At 44.7% G+C, this 20,209-nt stretch overlaps 1 protein-coding gene across 15 annotated transcripts in view; it reads right to left on the bottom strand.

Annotated features, from left to right (window-relative positions):
* The window catches only part of LOC105748798 (uncharacterized), a 101,357-nt gene that overhangs the window by 39,652 nt on the left and 41,496 nt on the right, over positions 1–20,209 (bottom strand). For 14 of the 15 annotated variants that reach the window (XR_007474902.1, XR_007474903.1, XR_007474896.1 and 11 more), the window contains one exon: positions 5,644–5,691. The gene's annotated coding sequence lies outside the window, so the exon portion shown is untranslated. Of the gene's footprint in view, positions 1–4,031; positions 4,372–5,296; positions 5,477–5,643; positions 5,692–6,037; positions 6,380–20,209 lie in introns of all 15 variants that reach the window. The other variant, XM_049705039.1, reaches the window with a different exon arrangement.

Below are 20,209 nucleotides of genomic sequence, written 5' to 3'. Positions count from 1 at the left end.
ACAGAGGGAGACTTTGGACCCAGAAAACTAGGACTCTAACACATGAAACTGGTGACAGAAAGTCCTAGGATGATACCTGTGCAGCAAGCCTAGAGAGCAACTAGCCCAGACTGAAGCAGGAGGCTGGAACACTCCAGGAAAAAATAAAATTGATATAGTATCTGATAGTTTTTAGTATTTAGAAAATAATACTGAGAACTATTTGACAAATCTGATGGATGTTGTAGAGAAACTAAGGAATAAATACAAAGAAAACCAGGCAAATACAAATTAAGCAATTATTGACCCTAGGGAAAATAAAATATTATTTAAAAAAGGACATGTAAGCTTAATGCATTGGCTTACCAGTGGCCAATATTTACAAAGCTATAATAATATAAACATTGAATACCGATTTTGAAGAAATATGCAATTTACTTATATTAGGGCAAGAGGGGAGGGAAGATGGAGGGATTCTGTTCACAAATATTCCAGGGCATCTCCTTCCAGGCATGTGGTAGGACTGCCCTTTTCTGGCCTTCTTTAAAATTAACTGTGGCCCTATGGTTTCCTTCAATCAATAAAACATGAGGGAAACTGCCTTGTGACATAACTGGGCAGAAGCTTTGAGAGCCAGGATGTAGTCAGCCTGTTATTTGCAGAGATCATGGAATCGGGTGTTGTGATGGAGACTCCATCAGCCTAGAGGACCAGCATAAGCCAGAGATTCCCTAACCACCTAGGGTGAACATGTAGCAGGAGCAAGAAATAAACTTTTGTTGTATCAAGCCACCAGTAATGAGGAGCGGTTTGTTTGCAGCATACACTAGCCAAGCATGACTACGAGACAGCTAGAGTCTCATCTACCATTACAGGAAGTCAACAAGCAACATCTAAAATAATGAACCAAGGAATAGCAGTAAAAACATGTAAAATATGAAGGTAAATACCACAGGCAATAACTAAAATGGTTAAAAGGTGGTTGCTCCAAAGGAGCAGGCTTAAGAGGGAGCCGTGCTGGCCTGTTTTTGTTGTCTGTGTTGTTACAAGCCTGATGTTTTAAAAGAATATTTGTACTATTACCTTGATAAAAATAATTTTAAACCATCCTATATGTGCACACTCTAGTGGGGATCCAGTATAAGGAACAAGATGCTGGTAGCAGCAGGGTTGTATGTGAATTTCCTCTCCAGTGCTTAGAATTCCTAACGAAGAAAAGAGGGTCTAGCCTACATTGTTTTTAATAGAGAAACTCAATTACCATGAGACCTTTAAGACAGGTCCCTCTAGATTGAACACTGACTCCAGATATTTGTAGGACTTTTATCTCCAGGATCATAATTCCAAAAGAAGCAATGATAAAAACAGTAGATATGGATGAATGAAGAGTTTTGATTCTAAGTAATCAGGGATACTTAGAATAAGTCGTCAGAAGGACTTGGAGATTGTATTATAAAATCCTCATGAAAGTACATGTTTCTCCAAGGGCTGAGGAGAAAAGGGCTCCCTAGGAGCATCTCTGTCACAATAGGACAGCTGCCCAAGTGGACCCTGATACCTCGTTCTAGAGATATTTCTTCCTCAGAGAGTTTCTCTGCTCACGTTTAGAGGAATTTGTACTGTGCTTCTGTAAAGGAGCAATACCTCTTACACTCCAATAGTGAATAAGGCAGAGCAGCCTAGGAAAGACCTGTGCATCTCACAGCAAAGTAACACAGAGATGAAGCAAGATGAATGATGGCTTATGGTGAAGCCCATTTCATCACCCAGAAGAGTCAGGAGACTCACCCAAAATACCCAACTCATCCAAAACATCAGGAGAGAGAAGCCTCTAGTGAAAGCTGTGTTTCTGTGTGTACTGCCACATCAATCCAACCATACTGCCTGTTATAACACGGCACCCATTTGGAAGATGGTGTGTTGGGAACAGGGATAGTACTTGTAGCTTTGGACCACAGAGTAAGTTATATATGCCTGGATCAGGGTGCACTGTCAACAACAGCTCCCATCATATGCCCAATGCATTCCTAAATGGCTCCATCTTTGGCTGCTCTTGCAAGCCTAGTCATTTGATCATGTCATGGCTGCTTGTGAACTGGAATCACATAAATGAACCAAATGGGTCCTTTATATCTGAATTGGATGTGAGGTGTTCACACTGACTTTTAAGTATGGACTTCCATATGTTCTGGGACATGACAATATTTCAAGATGATAATGAAATCAAACTATAAATTTCTGACTGGGGAGTAGGTGCAAAAGTACCCAGCTCTACTATCCTTCCTTCCCAATCCTTCTTCCAAGACCAAATCTTCTCTCCCCTCCCTAAACTAAAGACACATCACATACATCTCTGACTGATGCAGAGCTATAGCTCCAAGCCATACTGGATGCTCTAACCTCTGACTCACATGGTCCCTAGGGCCTAGGACCAGTTTTTCAGTGTTAATAGCTTTCTCTTCCACCTCCTGCTAAACTAAACAAAAGTTCTAAGAATGTCGACCAAATTGTCACTTTGATCCAACATCTTGAGTTCAAGGGATTCTAACATGTTCTGAACGCTAAAAATCTCAACTCTTCAAAATCTGACCCAAATCTACCTTACCTTCCAGTCTTTTCTCCAGTAGCTTCCTGCAACATCCACACCTCATTCCACTATGCTAGATTACTTGTGGCTCGGCGAACAACCCATGTATTTCCCTGCTGTCAACCTCTGCTCATGCCAGCGCCTTGACCAGGAATTTTCTACCCCACTCAGAGTGCTACAGCCATTTGTTGATGTATGTTTTTCTCTCCCACTAGACTATGAGACAACCTGAGAGTAGGGACTGCGCCCTTCTCATCTGTGCATTCCTGGCACCCAGCATAGCACGCAGCCCATAAGAGGTACTCGATAAATATGTGTTAAACAAATCTTAAAAGGCACCACAAACCATTCGCTGATTTCTTAAAGTAACAAATGTACCAACTGAAGCATACTACTCCACATGATGCTTCAGAACAGCCGATATCAAGGCTTACATAGCTAAAGAGCCTAAACAAACTAACAAACAAACAGTGATCTCAGATCTCCAGAGAAAAAAAAAAAAGGAAAACCTCACTTCTCAAAATACTACTTCAGTGTGGCCAGAAGACGGGAGGAGCCTCATGGAAGCCTTTCAACTCCAAAAAAAAAAAAAAAAAAAAAAAACAGGTGCAGTGTATGTTCCTGGGCCCTCCGTGTGCTCTGAGCTTGCAGCAAATGACTACTCCAGATAGGATTCTGTTTCTCACCTGGGCACTGAGAAATCAGAAGTCTGGCAGGAGAACAGAGCCACAGTTTTCTTAGTTAATAGATCTCTGATGCTCATGGTGTTGAAACAAATGCAGAACAAGAGGAAACAAAACATCCCCTCTCGCCTCAACACAAAAGAGCAGCCCAGAGGTCCAGGTGGTCCATGACAACAGCGAAGGTTAGTCCAGGAGCCACAACTAAAAGACCAAACACCAACATTCACTACATGCACGAGGCAGAAATGCTACAACGGTTCCCTCTTAACCCCATGAACTGGTTTGAGGGCTTAAGCACAATGCATGTCATTAAGGACTTTTAAAGTAGATATGCTGTGGATAATCTGCATATGATGGAGATCTGGTTACTGTATAGAGCAAATGCCACCCGATTTCAGACGTCACCAAAAAGTTTGCTAACATGTACATGTAGCATAATTTTTAACCAAAAACCTGGAGTTCTGAAAGAAAAATGACACCTCCAAGCCTATATGGAAAGCGGCGGGAGGCAGGGGTAGAAAAAGACGTACAGGAGAGAGGGGCAGCGTGTTGGTAGCAGTCGACAACGGTTTGTGTAATTGAACTTGTCTGGCCTTCCTAAAGACCTTGACGTAAACCCAGGCACCAGCTGACAGAAGCAGTAGCAACTTGAGTCCATTTGCCAGAAATTCTATGGGCAAAGCAAAAACATCACGTTTGGGCTGTAAAGAGGGACTTGGGCACAGTCGCTATTAAGAAAACAAAAAAGAGAAAATTATTTTTAAAAAGCTACATGACAGTACCTCTTTAATGATCATAATGTCCTCTGATGAAGGTGGAAGGTATTTGGAAAATAATCAATAACCTTCCCTAATAGTTTTTTCGGGGGGAAATGGTGGTCATCCTTTCGTTGCCTTCTCTTCAGCCATGCACCAGTGACACATGGCAGTTTCAAATTCCTCCCAATGACAAGGCACCCTGGAGAGTCTATTTCACGCTGGACCACAGAGGAAAGAGAAAGTTGTCAAAAAGCTAGGGCAGCCAGATTTTTCTAATAAATCTGGACAGTTAGCTGTTTGGTATCGCATAGCATTTTATTTCATAGGAGGCTGGCAGATCCCCCTGTGGCTTCTTTGGTTAATGCTTCCTGGAGAGAAGAGGCAAGAACTGTGAGTGGGTTCACCCCAAGTGAACTGTGAGATGCCCAGAGTGTCCCATGGATGTATAACCGGACTATGGGATAAGATAGACTACTGCCCATATTTTGCAGCAAAGCTTTTATAGCAATAGTGGGGACTACAAAGATTTCAATGCCAGGAGAGCAGGAAAAGGACAAGCACAGGTCAAATGGAGGCAGAACTTGGAGAGCCACAGAGTTGTCCCCAAGGGGGCTGACCGGCCCTCCAAGTTACAAAGATCAGAAAACTACGACAAATGCAAGCTAGCTATTTCAGATGGCAATCCGGTTAGGAAAGACTGGGCAGCAGTGGCAGTACTAGTCATCAGGCAGGTAGAAACACTGTGTTCCCACAAGAGTTTACTTGAACTGGACCCTAGCTGGCAGCCAGGTAGCGAGACAGAGCCCAGCACCCCAGAAAAAGGCCTAGCAAAGCCTAGGAGGGATGTCAGAGCCCCAACGAAGCAGGACAGCCTTCAGTGGGTTCCGGGAGCTTGTCCCAGCTTCACCCACACCCTAATGTAAAAAGGGTGACTGCAGGGCTTCCCTGGTGGCGCAGGGGTTGAGAGCCTGCCTGCCAATGCAGGAGACACGGGTTCGTGCCCTGGTCCGGGTAGATCCCACATGCCGCGGAGCGGCTGGGCCCGTGAGCCATGGCCGCTGAGCCTGCGCGTCCGGAGCCTGTGCCCCGCAACGGGAGAGGCCACAGCAGTGAGAGGCCCGTGTAACGCAAAAAAAAAAAAAAAAAAAAAAAAAAAAAAAAGGGTGACTGCAGACTAATTAGCGCCCACGGGCCTCAGGGGCTCTTCCCAGGGGCACTTAGTACTGAGTCATCAGACTACTTCCAGATGTTATCTACTGAGCAGCATCGGGGGTGGGGTGGATTACTACTCGCCTGCCAAGGTCAGTCCTTAATGCTTCAGGCACTGAACGTCACTGAGTCTTCCGGCTGAGACCTTTAGCACCTATCCGTGATCGGGGGGCCGGGGCAACTAGAGTCTGACAATCAGATGGCAGGTCTGGAATGCAAGGTCTATTTCACCCCTGTGCTCTGCCAAGGTCATCAATCCACTGTGCAGGGCATCCAGTGCCATGTAAGGGAATGGAATTCAGCCTTTGATTCAGCAATCCAAGGCACTAGCTCGCATTATATCAATGTCTAAGTGATACCAGTAGATAAAAATCTAGCATTAGCATTTCAGTGTCAGTGGCCTCAGAGAGAGCTTCAACATACGTACCAGATGGATTCACTCTTTTAGATTTAGTTCCCTTCTCTCGGCAAACTCCTGCAACAGCAAAGGAATAATTACTGCTCAGTGGAATACTGTACAGCGCTAGCCAACAAATAAAGTGACATCAATTTAAACCAGTAAATATGAATATTTGGAAGGGAAAAGAATTCTCTTTCCAGAGCAATTATTTGTCTTTTCAGAAATGTTTGCCAATACAAAACCCTCCTCCCCCGCCTGTGGAACTGCAAAGACAAGAACCACAGCAGGGCATCTTCACCACTGGAAGGGGCTGGAAGGCATTGGGCAGAGGGGCAGAGATGGCTTTGTACGGAGCCTTGTGCATTGCTAAGGGGAACACAACTTAAATCTAAAACTCATATGCAATGGAAAGCACACTCACAAAGGAAAGATAGCAAATGGTAGGGTGACCACTATTTTTGTTTGTTTTGTTTTTGCGGTACGCGGGCCTCTCACTGCTGTGGCCTCTCCCGTTGCGGAGCACAGGCTCCGGACGCGCAGGCTCAGCGGCCATGGCTCACAGGCCCAGCCGCTCCGCGGCATGTGGGATCTTCCCGGCGGACCAGGGCACGAACCCGCGTCCCCTGCATCGGCAGGCGGACTCCCAGCCACTGCGCCACCAGGGAAGCCCCCAGGATGACCATCATTTTTTTCACGTGGACTCCACTTGACAGACAAAAGATCATTTTCGCGTTCATTATCTCACTAGAGGCACCCAACATCTCTGCAAGGCAGGCAGGGAAAGGACTGTCAGACCCATTTTACAGATGAAGAAGCTGAGATGTGATAGCGATTTAATGGACTTCATTCAGACCTGCTTCTGTCCCACAACCGTGGCATCACCTAGGTGGCAGTGGATACAAAATGGCATCCTCATCCCTCCACTGGCCACCTCACCCCAACCACACCAGCTACTGCTCTTAATTCACTGAGGAAACTGCCTGCATCCTAGGTGTGGAGGCAGCTGTTCAAAGCCCTTTACACCCACATCCAACTGGCTCCCACTAGAGGCCGACAGCTGGTCTAATTGAATTGTCATTAGGCACTAGAGGCAGCACCTCCACGGTTTACCTTCGACAGAGAAGTCAACAGATGTATCTCCCTAGCTACTCAAGAGTGTGCTTGGAACAGTTCACTTTGATTCCCTTTTAAAGCAATAATGGCCCCACCACTACTACTCCGCCACACCACAAAGAGCCAGCAAGGCACGGCAGCGGCTCAGTACCCTGAGGACTCATGAACCGCTCCCACCCTACCCCCATCCACATGGACATTTAGGAAAACCTTCAACAGCATCGCTCTTACACTGGGGCAACAAGGTCCCTGCCCGAGACCTCACACTTTACAGGGCCTTGCTCTGGCCCCACTCCAGCCTCACCACTGCCCATAGAGCAAGGAATCTATGGGGCCAAGGGGACTTGCCCACCCAACGTCTATGCTTCCCTCTTCTATGCCACTCTCAAACTACCCAAGACCTTGAAATTCCCTGCCCATGTGCCCCAAGCCTGTGTTCATGGCCTGGCAATCCTCTGCCCTAGTTTTGCTTTCCTGAGGATGGACCAAACCACAGATGGACACAACCCTAGGCCTGAGTGGTGAACGACGGGTGTCCACTGAGCAGCTGTTACCCTTCTACCCGGTGATGATGAAGCTTGACCATGTGGGCTACAACAGTACCTCTCAAACTTTAATGTGCTTGTGAATCATCTGGGATCTTATTAAAGTCCACACCTTGGTTAAGTAGGCCTAGAGTAGGCCCTGAGAGTTGACAGTTCCAATGAGTGCTTGGGTAATGCTGATGCTCTGGGCTGGGGTCCACAATTTGAGGAGCAAGGTTGGTGTCTATAGGCTTGTGTGGAGGGCCCCTCAGGGTAAGGGACAGAGCCAAGAGCTTGGAGAGAAAGGGGAGTTTGCAGTGAGCCTGTATTTTGCGCCCTTGCCCCAGGCCCACCAAAGTTAGGGGTGGCCTTGCCTTTCATCATGTCAAGAAGTATCAAGAGTATGTCAACATCTCTGAGCACCAAAGGAAAACAGTGAAGTGAGACATACCATTTGTCCCTCCTCCAAAGCCCCTACATCCTTCCCACCATCCCCTCCCATGCCAGAAACTGGGAGGCCATCTCCTGGGACCTGTCACAGTGAACACATTCCATCAATTTTCAATATCAACCTCCCCCTTCCATGGATGGCCACGTAGTGTTTTGCTATGCCACCATAATGTCTGGCTCTCAGAAGTCCGACCTTCCACTTTGCTTACCAGTGGTCGGTGTCAAAGACTGAAGATGTGGAATTCAAGTAAGCTGGAAAAAAAATACTAGACTCTTAAAGACAACACATCTTCTACCAAGCAGTCCCACGTACTCCCTGGCCTGAGAGGAAGGGCAGGACCCTTTAGGTAGACCGGACCCATCCACACTAACACGTAGCCAAGACATCATAAAACCCCAGCCTCAGGCACTGGTCCACCAGCAAGTTACAGACAATCTATACTCACATTACCGCACCCACATGAGCAAGCCTGGAGTTTTTCCTGTCCTTTATCATTGTAAAGAGATAGGTAAAAACAAAAATAAACACAAAACCACAGAAATATTGTTTAATTGGAATACGCAAATGGGGGAGCAAACCACCAATGCATTCCTGAGGCAGTTTTCAAAACTTCTTCAACGCGAAGTCACTCCAATCCAAGGGTAGCGGTAGCCCGTACAAAACAGATGAAAACAAAACTTCATATGGAGTATGAAATGGGGATGGGCAGCCCAGAGCCCTGTTTACTTGGGACCCATTGACTGTGACTCCATACACATGGAGGCACCCAGGGCAGCTCCTAGAAACCTCTAGTGCTCCCAAGTGCTCCCTTTGGAAATGATCACTGAAGCGTAAGTCACTTTATTAAGATCAGATCAGACTTTCTAATCTCACCGATTAGCACTCAGGCACAAGAGAAGCAAAAAAAAAAAAAAAAAGTTCAGATGAAAAAGTTACAGCACAGTACAGTGGTCCGGGGAGTGGATCACAGGGCTGCGAAATGTTTTGATAACACATCCAAATGAAGCCTCATGCTCACTTGAGGAATACAGAGAGCTGGGTTTGAGTCCTAATTCTGCAGTTAAATCACTTTGTGACCTTAAATAAGGCCCTTCCCTTCTCTGAGCCTCAAGACATAGGACGCAGATGGCCTTTGTCCAGCTCTGACACTCTGGGATTTTATGATTATTTCAGCATTCCATATTTAAGTGAAGATTCACGGTCATATCATCCATCACAGATAGATGCTAGCAGAAAATAAAGGAAGCCTCTATGGTGTTCTGCTGGCACAGTTCTGTGCTTTCGTTCAGAAGCTCAAAGCATTTTAATAGCTTATTCTGTTGGAACCATAGCAGAAAAACAAAAAGGAAATTAATCTTGAAGAAATCATATATCTGCCATCTTTTACTATCTCTTAGTAAGGCTCCAGCTACTTCTGCACATTGCCAGTCCTTACTGAATTCTGGAAAGAGGGACAGAAGATAGTGTTTGTGTCTTTGCAGGGAGGGAGGTGGTCTTTAGGGTATAAGACCAGGGAGGCAGCGAGCCCATCAGGAAGCATTTGCAGGAGTCTAAATAAGCGATAGAGAGGACCCGAACCAAAAAGTCATGTCAATGGAGGTGGAAAGGACAGGACAGGTCCAAGTGGCATTCAGGAGGATACACTCACAGGACTGGGTGCTGGGGTTGAGGAGAGGGAGAATGAATGCCAAGCATTTTACTTGGGTGATGACACACATGACAGTGCCATTATCCAAGCTACGACGCTGAGAAGGAAAAAGAGATTTGAGACGCAAGCTGATGAGTTAAAGGTTGGAACGTTGACTGTGAAATGTCTGTGGATCATCAGGTGGAAACGTCCAGTATGCCCGTGAGTATACTGTTGTAAAGTCCTACAGGTCTCCGCAGGACCGAACGCAACCACGAGATTGTTCTGGAAGTCCTCAGCATACGGGGTCCCTGCCTCCTTGTAATTTTGCCACATTGTCTCGTTTATTCATTAAACCGTTTAGAGTCCCCTCCCCCAAATGTCCAGAGTCCCTCCTTACTGCGCTAGGCAAGGGGACATATGGGTGAACAAAAACAGACGTGCTCTCTGCTCTCATCTAGCTTGTAGTCTCGCAGTAGAGACAATTAACAAGAAAAAATATATAGTTATCATTTTAAGTTATGATAAATATTATGAAGGAAACAAATGGGTACAGTGATCAAGAGTACCAGAGGGAAGAGGGGGGACCTCTCGAGAAGGCCTTTAAACCAACACTTGAAGGACATTCCTGGCCAAGGTAATAGCACATGCCAAGACCTAGAAGCAGCAAGAATTTAGTCACAAAGCTAGGACACCCCTAGCTTGGGTTCTGTGCTGTGCCTGGAAAAGTTGCTGCTGTTACTGATGTCTCAGTGATAGTAATAAAGTAGTACAAGAAGGCATGCTCATAAAATTATAGCAAAGCCAAAGCACTTGATGCCTGTGACATGGTGGTTAACGATTTTATGTTGTCACTGATGGGACTGGCTGGATACAGATGGTTACATTAGTCAGATGTAATATTAACTTAAACAAAACTTTAAATAAAATTGCCACGGAACTCTGCATTCCATTACTAATAGCTCTGATTGCCTCAAATCATGCCAGAATGTGGAAGTCGCGCTCTGGGCAAAGTCACCATTCTGTACGATTTCAGTCAAACGCTGTCATTGAGGAAGCAACACTTAAAATAATGTTCCTTTTAATGATTAAATAGAGGGTTGGCACAAACTACAGAACAGAAAAAAAAAAAGATTCGATATAGCCACTGGGGAAGGGATAAGTAGGTTGTGTTTTGCAATTCCTTCCTGGTGGGTTTACAATTATTCCACAGCATGACAGCTAAAATGCCTAAGAAATCGCTTACCTGAACCTCAGTAATAATTAGTTTTCTATCCTTTGTATGTTCACTGTGAGTTCTGTTGACCTCGCCATATGGAAAGTCTGAGTTTACCCATTTACAGTTCAAGTATTCATTCCTTGCAGGCAAGCAAAAGTCTGCTGGGGGGTGAACAGTGCCTGGCCAGCAGTGTGTGTTTTAACTAGGATGTTTAAGATGCATCAGTTGAATAACTAATGTATAAATCTTAGCTGGCTGGGTAAGAAAATGAAAACAAGCTTTATTGGGTATAGACACAGATTTAGCTCAAGTCTTTTTGCTTTTAAGATGAGACGTCAAAAAAGGCAAAAGACAGACTCCTCTTTGTAGCGCAATTAAAAGGGAAACGAATTGTGTTAATGTGTTTTGCTTGTGATTTGGCTGAAAACCGCGGTGCTTCAGTATCACAATTTAGGTGCGGACCAGCAGCCAGTGAAGAACTCACCGGTGCTGTCAACTACTCGCCATTCCCTCGTTTGTAAAACCATTCAGGAATGTGTGGTCTGCCTGCAGCAAGCTATAACTAAAGCTATTCTTTGTAATTAAGGGCTATTTTTAAATTTACATTTTAAAGTCCACTGGCAGCCCTTATGTCTTTTGTCTCACGAGGGTGGAACCGACAGGGTGGGCCGTTCAGAAAAGCCCTCAATCTAACCCCAGCCCTCAGCAAAGGAGCCATGTGTGATTCTGGCAAAGGACTAAAGGGCTCCAGCTTGCTGGTGGTGTTTGCGTCACTAGGGGGCTATCAGCCCCATCGGAGTCCCTGGAACACAGCGGCCCTCTGCTGTAACACAGTACATAAGCTATTGCATCTGCAGAACTCTGTGCAGCTTGCTTTGTGCTATTTCCACAAATGCTAAATAGCCCAACAGAACACAGACTTTCTTCAACACTCCTGGCTCCGGCAAACAAGCTGGGGAAAGGATTTGACTATATAGAGTTCAATTTTGACTCTTGGGGTTTCCAGAGGTTCAGCTCAAATGTAGTGCTGAGGGTGTGTTTCTTTCCCTCAAGTCAAACAAGCTGAATGCCGAAGGCCACAGAATTGTCTTCCGTGCTTCAGAACTCACAAGTGACGGATGAGCTGTACGTCTCTACCTCCTCGAGCCTCACTTTATACACAGGGAAACTGAGGCTCTGAAAGATTAGATGACTCGCCTAAGGTTTCCTGGCCAGTTAGTGGCAGAGGACTGGCTAAAACCTGAGTTTTGTCCTCTCCCGGCGGGCCTCTTTCCAACACACTTCATCACCCGCTAAAGCCAGCCCGCTAGAAAATGTCCAGGCAGTGTGTCACGTGGAGTAATTTACTGGTATAGAGGGCTATCTGTGAGGGGTAAGCGAATGTAAACTCTAAGGCTCTTACAGAACAGCCTGGTTATTGAGCTGCCCAGCTTCCATCTGTGGTCAGGCCAAAGCTTAACGCCTTGCTGGGTCACCATGGCCCAAGCAGGGTTTGACTGGCTTAGACTTGAACTATGCTCCACCGTTCCTCGTATCTGTTACCCCTAACTCTGACCCATCTTCTTGCGGCTTGGCTTGTGACCTAATACTGCCTTCCCCCCAACTTCCATCCCACCATATTCCATTCCTCAGTCTTCCACCCCTACTGCTGCCCCACCTGGCCCTATCAGGATTTGAAGTCCAGGCCATCGTAGACAGAGTCCTCCCTCCCTCTTGGCCCACCAGTCCCCATGGATGAGCAGTGGGGGCAGGGAGTGAGGTGGCGGAGGCAAGGGTTATTTGAACACTCGCGTTTTCAAAAGATCAGCTAGAAGCTTCTCTCCACCACCCCTTGGCATAGCTACAGGGCAACGAAAAAGGATAATCGAAAGCTGACCCAGGGCCTTGCAAAGGTCATGAAGGCCCTGCCGAATGAAAAGATGAAATTAGGATCCACCCACAATTAGGACTGAATGCATTTTCTTACATTCCTGGCTTTTTAAAACTGTTCACCTCTATATGGTTTATAGTAGCATTTTCCTAGCTAGAATATTTGCTAGGTATGAAATTACTATTATTTGGGACAATTGTTTTGGTGATGTTTTTAAAAGAGCCAGGAAGTCACCTAAACTATCGGAAAGATAACTCCTCATCAAACAGCTTGGGTGGAGCATTTAGAGCAATAATCGCTGTGTAGAGAAAGTTAGCAAGAAAATTCAGCCTCATTAGCAAATGTGCGTTACACTAGTGACTGGCAATAAAATAAATACATAAAACTATAATTCAATTCAAACTACTACTAAACTTGTGATAATCTAATCATGGGTTGGCATATTTTACCTTTCCTCTATCTATTAAAAAAAACAGCAGCAATGGGTTTCTGAGTAAATTAGGAGTATAAACATGAGCTCTTAGGGGATGTTTAACCCGGTTCAGAGAACAACTTGTTTCCAAGCTCTCTGACAACATTCATTTGCATAGAAATAATTAGTGTGCTGATTTCAAATGATCTTTACCTATTCATTGGAACATACTCCATCAAGACCTCTCCTTGGCAATATTTGGCTTGCTGTTTATAATAACATTTCTGCTTGCAAGTAATAAAGATCAATCATTTTAAAGGAACGTCTAATTCGGAATTGTCTCGACATCAGAATGCCCACCCCTCCCCCCTCCTCCCTCCGCCCCTCGCCCGCCCTGTCTATGTTAGGGAGGCCCAGCTACACTACACAGACACACTTCAGCGTCCACCAAACCCTCATTAAAGAGCATTAGAATAAAAATGCCTATAAGTGCCCCCATGCGATAAGACCTGAAGCAGTTTACCTGGTTATTAGGGGTATATAAACCAAGACTCCACTTAGGAGCCAGAACACCCAGGGCGCTAAGAGATTTTAAAGAAAAAGAGACAACCATGTACCTGTGTTACTCTTACAATTAGAAAACAATCTAGTCGTGTAGAAGTTTTCAGAGGAAGGATAAAGAAGTATATTCGTAACTCAAACACTATCTGAGCAACAGCACCCCTGGCGACAAAACTCTCAAGGGAAGCCCTAGGAACCCAGCTTCTCTTTAAAGACCTCCAGAGCCTCAGAGCTTCCCACCTCCCAAAGCTCTTCGCATCAGCCAAAGGCTCAAGGCATTAGACCGCCTTTCTTTACATGGGGCCGAAACCTGCCTCCCTGTAATTCCTACACATTGGTCCAAATATCTTGGGGGGGGGGGACGACTAATGTTTTCTATGGTTCTTTACATGGCATTTTTCACATACATGTTCTCAGTGGACCTTCTCAATAATCCTGTGAGGCAGACATTCCTACGACTTTTATCTTTTTTTCTAAACTATGTGATGCATAGCAGTGTTTTGGGTTTTTTTGTTTGTTTTTCGTGTTTTTTTTAAAAATATTTATTCATTTATTTTTTTGGCTGTGCTGGGTCTTCATTGCGGCGTGCGGGACCTTCGTTGTGGCATGCGGGATCTAGTTCCCCAACCAGGGATCGAACCTGGGCCCCCTGTGCTGGGAGCATGGAGTCTTAACCACTGGACCATCAGGGAAGTCCCTACGACTCTTGTCTTATAGGTGAAGACCTAGAGGCTAAGAGAGACTCAATTCTGCACAAAGTGGCGAAGTGGCAGGGGCAGGGCTTCAACTCAGCTTCCCTAAATCCATCTTTTATGCCACTTTTATTACTCTGCCTTGTCTTGCCGAAACAGTTAAAAAAAAAATAAAGCTTCTGCTTCCCCATGAGAACAACCCTTGAAGGCAGAAAGGGGTAGAATAATTGAAGGTGTACTCTCCATGAGGTCACCCTGAGAGATCTCTGCTACTCACGTGGCTTTAAATCCCCCATACAGAGGGGCCCGTATCTGTTTCTAGCCCTGAGTTCCAGGACACAGTAGCGGCCCTCCCGTCTGGATGTCTCACAGTACCTCAAATTCAGCAGGTTCCAGGCTGAACTGATCAATTGCTCCTCATTGTCTCTCCACCCTCCACTCCTGATCTTGGTCAGAAACAGCACACTCTACCCAGGCAGCCATGCCAGAAACCTGGAGAATTATACTAGACACTTCTTTCTCCCTCGCCAGCACCCTTGCCCCAACATCATAAGGATTCCAAGACTTTGAAATCTCTTTTGATCTGCCTCTTCCTCTCTATCCCCACTGCTACTGCCCTATTCCATTCACCATGAAATTTCACTTCGACAAATTCAACAGACTCCTAACGGTCTCTGTGCTTCCAGTAGCAGCCCTCTCAAATCCACCCGCCTCCAGGTAGATCACCACCAGAGGGATCCAATATGACGATCTACGTCCCTCCCCTGCTACCAACCTGCCAATGGCTTCCTGTTGCTTCCAGAAGGGACTGTCAAACCCAGCTGATCAAGAAGATCACTGGGAATGTAGATGGAACACCTTTATATTTTTTAAGTTCCCCAGGTGATTTGACTGAGTCAGCGAAGTTGGGAAGTAATGGCGTGAGAGGCAAAGTTGACACCCTCAGTGATCTGATTCCTGCCTACCTCTCTAGTCATCATTCCTGCCACTTTACCCTCAGCAATGAACATTCCAGTGATCTCAGAAACATACCATGCTGGCTCACACCTCTGTCCCCCATTAAACTGATCTCTCAGCCTATGATGTTCTTTCTACCTTTGGCCAACCTCTACTGAACCTTCAAAACTGAACTGAGGCGTCAATTCTTCAAGAAGTCTTTCGTGACCGCATCAGAGTGGATCAGCCGTGCCTCCTCTGTAACCCCCATCACACTGCACAGAGTTCTCTATCATAGCACTTAGCACACTGTGTTGAAATTACTTCCTATGTGTCTGACTCCCTGGCAAGCCTAAAAGCTCCTCAAAACCAAGGACCACGTTTATCCATCACTGGCAAACGCCTGTAATGTGAGAGGTACTCAGTAAATGTCAACCTGAAATGAACTTGATTTCAAGCGAGGCTCTACACTGACTAACTGGAGATTTGGATTTTGGGAAACTCAGTTCACCTGCTTGGGCCTCAGTTCCCACATCCATAAAATAAGATAATAAATCCCCAGTTTCATTCATACGCCAAACATGTGAATGTCCACTAAGTGCCAGGTACTGGGTTATGTGAAGGTTGAACCAATCAGTTAGATTTTTGTAAACTGTTACACAGTATTGCAAAAATTTTTCTGCAATTTTAGCTTTTGCTTAGTCTCTCTGGACCAGAAATAACAATTTCATTCCATAAAACCAAAGTCTACTAAGCTGTAGTTTCCATTAGGCTCACCAAGGTGTCAGGGTAAAGTCACTCTGCCCAGAGGGAAGGGCACTGGCCTAACTGGGATTGGAGGTGCAGCCCGGGAAAGCATAACATACAGAGAACCTGCTCTGGCAGGGGCGGTGCTAATCCTCCAGGGACACAGGAGTCACAGCTGAGCACCACTGAAGAAAGGTCACTGAGCCCCAATCCTTCTCTCTACTGACCTCTGCCTGACCTGTGCTCAGGTTTCCATGGGAAAGGGTGTGGAGCCTGATGCAGCAGTTTACACTGGGCTCAACAACCTGACTTCCTGAGGCTTATCCAGGACTTCCTGAAGCTTGTCTACTCAGATGAGTACTGGGTCCCCTGAGATATTTCTGGCGATGTCACTGCCAGAGGCAACAGTCTTAAAGTTCAGTCCCACAAAGCCCAGGGAAACCAAATTGATTTGCTGGACCTGAAGAATTTGATCCTAGAGCAGCTCTGGGCTATTCTCTACCAAATTACACTGCTGTTCTTGAGGGCTTGTATCCTGCATGCCCAGAGGGGATCACAAACTCACTAAAATCCTCGGACTAAAGATTCTTGGACCTGTTCTAATCTCCCACTCTCTCCCATACAGTTGTTCATCCTCTACGGGGAAATTCCAGTCAACAATTGCTTCTTAGAACCCAAAACTCTGCAGGCATCTAGCAATGACAGCATGTGATATAATGCCCAATCCCTTAATGCAATCTGATGTCTCATTGGCTCAGAAGTAACTCCTAGCATGGGGGAGCTATCAGAAGTTACGCCAAGAGCCAGGCAAAGAGGAGACAGAAGCATTTCCTTTATGTACAGACCCCCGGAAAGCATAAGTCCACTTTCACTGATGCAGGTTCTTATCAAGCATTCCTTCTGGATACCAGCCAGGTGATCATGCCTACCTCCAAGAAAGTGCAAGTTTTGAGCTCTTTGACTAAGAGAAAATAAAAGATGAGACCTGTGCTATCATGTTATTGCACACTAGACATATGGAGTTAGACTTCCAGGATAACATTCGGCCCGTGGACCATCTCAATCACTCATTCAATAAATATTTACTGAGCATCTACTCCGTAGCTGGAAAATCAGCCAAAATCTGTCCCTGCAGAGCTCACAGCCTAGTAGGGAAGACAGACATATAAACAAAAGAGTTGCAATATGACATTGTATGAAGTCCAGAAGAATCCCAGAGCTGGAAGCCTCAGAAAAGGCTCTCCAGAAGAGGGGACACCCAGACAGGGCTTTTGAAGGATGAAGAAGGCAGACAAGGCAGGAAGAAGAGTCTGAGCAGAGGGAACTTGTTAAACATCCCAGAAGAATATTGCTGGAGCCTGAGATGAGATGGGGGAGGGGCATCATGAGAAATGAAGCTAAAGAAGTAGGCAGGAGGCACATCAATGCGCCCGGCTGAGAGCTTGAACGATCTGCTTCAGGAGACTGAGGAGCCACCAGGGCGACTCTAAATATTTTCATGTTTTTATTTTGTTGTTACTAGTGGTGTTCTTGTTTCTGTTTGTTCTTTGCAGTGAAATGGCCATGACTAAATTTTCAGTTTGGAAAATAACTTCGCGTTGGTGGAAGGGGGTGTGGAGCATGGTGAGAGACCAGATTACAGGTCACTGAAACCGTCTACATGAGAGCCGATAAAAGCTAGAACAAAGCAGCAGCATGGGGGTACAAACAGCGGATTCAGGGCAATTTTCCAATAGAATAGATTTGGTAAATGTGGGGCTTTTGGGGAGAGGGAGAGAAAAGGAATGATGGCCAGATTTCTATCCTAAAGGACCCCAGATCAATGGCATTGCCATCGACTGAGAGGCAGAGCAAGTTTGGGGGCAGCTGGGATGGGACTAGTTCAGTTTAACCATACAGCTGGCAGAGCCACAGGTTCCACAGCCACGGATTCAACAAAGTACATGTCAACAATATTTGAAAAATAAATTTCAGAAAGTTCCCCAAAGCAAAACTTGAATTTTCCATGCTTCGGTAAACATTTACATAGCATTTACATGGTATTTACAAGTATTTACATAGCGTTTACAGTGTCTTAGGTATTATAAGTAATCTAGAGATTACTTAAAGTACACAGGAGGATGTGCATAGGTTATACGCAAATACTGTGTCATTTTATATAAGGTACTTCAGCATCCTCAGATTTTGGTATCCACGGGAGTGCAGGAACCAATCCCCCGTGGATACCAAAGGATGACTGTTCTGAGTTTGAGAAGTCTGTGAAATAGAGATGTCCTGCTGATGGTTGGATACATGTGTCTGAAGTTCTCAAGATATTTCAGAGCTAGAAATATATATTTGGGAGTTATAAGTGTGTAAATGATAGTTCACATCTTGGGATTACGTAAAAATAACCAAGGCAGAAGATTTATAATGATCACAGAAGATGGTCAAGAAACGGGCAGATCATTTAAGGTAAAAATAACATTTAAGGTAAAAATTAAGGTCATTTAAGGTAAAAATAACCTGAGATAAAATAATCAGACGTAAGAGAACCAGGAGAATAAGAGACTGAGAAAGTCAAAAGAGGTTAGAGATCAAGAAGGAGAGAATAAAGAGAAAACAGATGCAAAACATTATGAAAGTAACATAGAACTTGGTAATGAATCGACTCTTCCCTATCCCATTTCTCTTACATCCAGATACGATGACAAGTTTCAAGTTCGGGTGATTAGAAGAATAATGGTATAAATAACAGAATTAGAAACGCAGAAAGAATAAATAGCTTGGGAGGAAAGCTGATGAGTTTCAGTTGGGATATACTAATTCTGAGATGCAATCGGGACATTAATCTCTAGTAAGCAGATGGGAATCCGAGACAATCTCAGGAGAAAGCTCAGATGTGGAAGTTAATATTTGAAAAACACGTGTATGAAGGTATCAGTGGAATCAGGGAAATTCTCATGGAAGAGAATATCAAAGTGAAGAGGAAAAGAAAGTATGCAAATGGCCAAGAAGCACATGAAAATATGCTCAGCATCGAGTCATTAGGGAAATGCAAATCAAAACACAAAGAGATACTACTTCATACCCACTACTATGGCTGTAATCAAAAAGACTGACAATAACAAGTGCTGGTGAGGATATGGAGAAAATGGAACCCCTCCTACATTGCTAGTGGGAATGTAAAGTGGTGCAGTTGCTTTGGAGAAGTCAGGCAGTTTCTATGGAAAAGTCTGGCAGTTCCTCAAAAAGCTAAACATAGAGTAGCCATATGATCCAGCAATTCCACTCCTAGATATCTACCCAAGAGAAATGAAAAATGTTATGCCCAAACAAAATTTTGTACACAAATATTCATAGTAGCACTATTTATAATAGCCAAAAGGGAACAACCCAAGTGTCCACCAACTAGTAAATGCATAAAGAAAATCTGGTATATCCATACAATGGAATATCATTTAGCTGTAAAAAAAGAATTATACTTTATTTTAAAAAATTATGCTTTGGGGGCTTCCCTGGTGGTGCAGTGGTTGAGAGTCCGCCTGCCGATGCAGGGGACACGGGTTCGTGCCCCGGTCCGGGAAGATCCCACGTGCCGCGGAGCGGCTGGGCCCGTGAGCCACAACTACTGAGCCTGTGCGTCCGGAGCCTGTGCTCCGCAACGGGAGAGGCCACTACAGTGAGAGGCTCACGTACCACACACACACACACACAAAAATTATGCTTTGTGAAGGACATTGTTAAAAGAATGAAAAGAGAAATCACAGATTGGGAGAAATATTTGCAAAATATGTAGGATAAAGGACTTGTACCTAAAATATACAAAGAATCCTTAAAACTCAACAGTAAGAAAACAAACAATCCAATTTAAAAATGGGCAAAGGATCTGGACACTTCACAAAAAAAGACATATGGATGGCAAATAAGCATATGAAAAGATGCTCCACATCAAATATAATTAAGGAATAACAAATTAAAACAATAATGAAATATTACCATGCACTACTAGGATGGCTAAAATCTAAACAGCTGACAACACCAAATGTTAGGAAGGCTGGAGAGCAGCTAGAGCTCTTGTTCATCACTGATGGGAATGCAAAATGGTACAGCCAATTTGGAGGACAGTTTGGCACTTTCTTACAAAACCAAGCATACTACTATTTGATCCAGCAATCATGCTCCTTGGTATTTACCCAAACATGCTGAAAACTTATGTCCACACAAAAACCTCTATACAGACATGTACAGCAGCTTTATTCATAATTGCCAAGACTTGGAAGCAAGCAAAATGTCCTTTGGTTAGTGTATGGATAAATAAACTGTCGTCCATCCAGACAAAGGAATATTATTCAGTGCTAAAAAGAAATGAACTATCAAACCTTGAAAAGACATGGAGGAACCTCAAATGCATATTACTAAGAGAAGACAATCTGAAAAGGCTACGTACATATGATTCCAA

Source organism: Orcinus orca, chromosome X (assembly GCF_937001465.1).
Source record: "Orcinus orca chromosome X, mOrcOrc1.1, whole genome shotgun sequence".
In the NCBI taxonomy this organism is placed as follows: Eukaryota; Metazoa; Chordata; class Mammalia; order Artiodactyla; family Delphinidae; genus Orcinus; species Orcinus orca.
The sequence above is the reverse complement of the archived record's forward strand: the minus strand, read 5'-3'. Positions and strand labels throughout refer to the sequence as shown.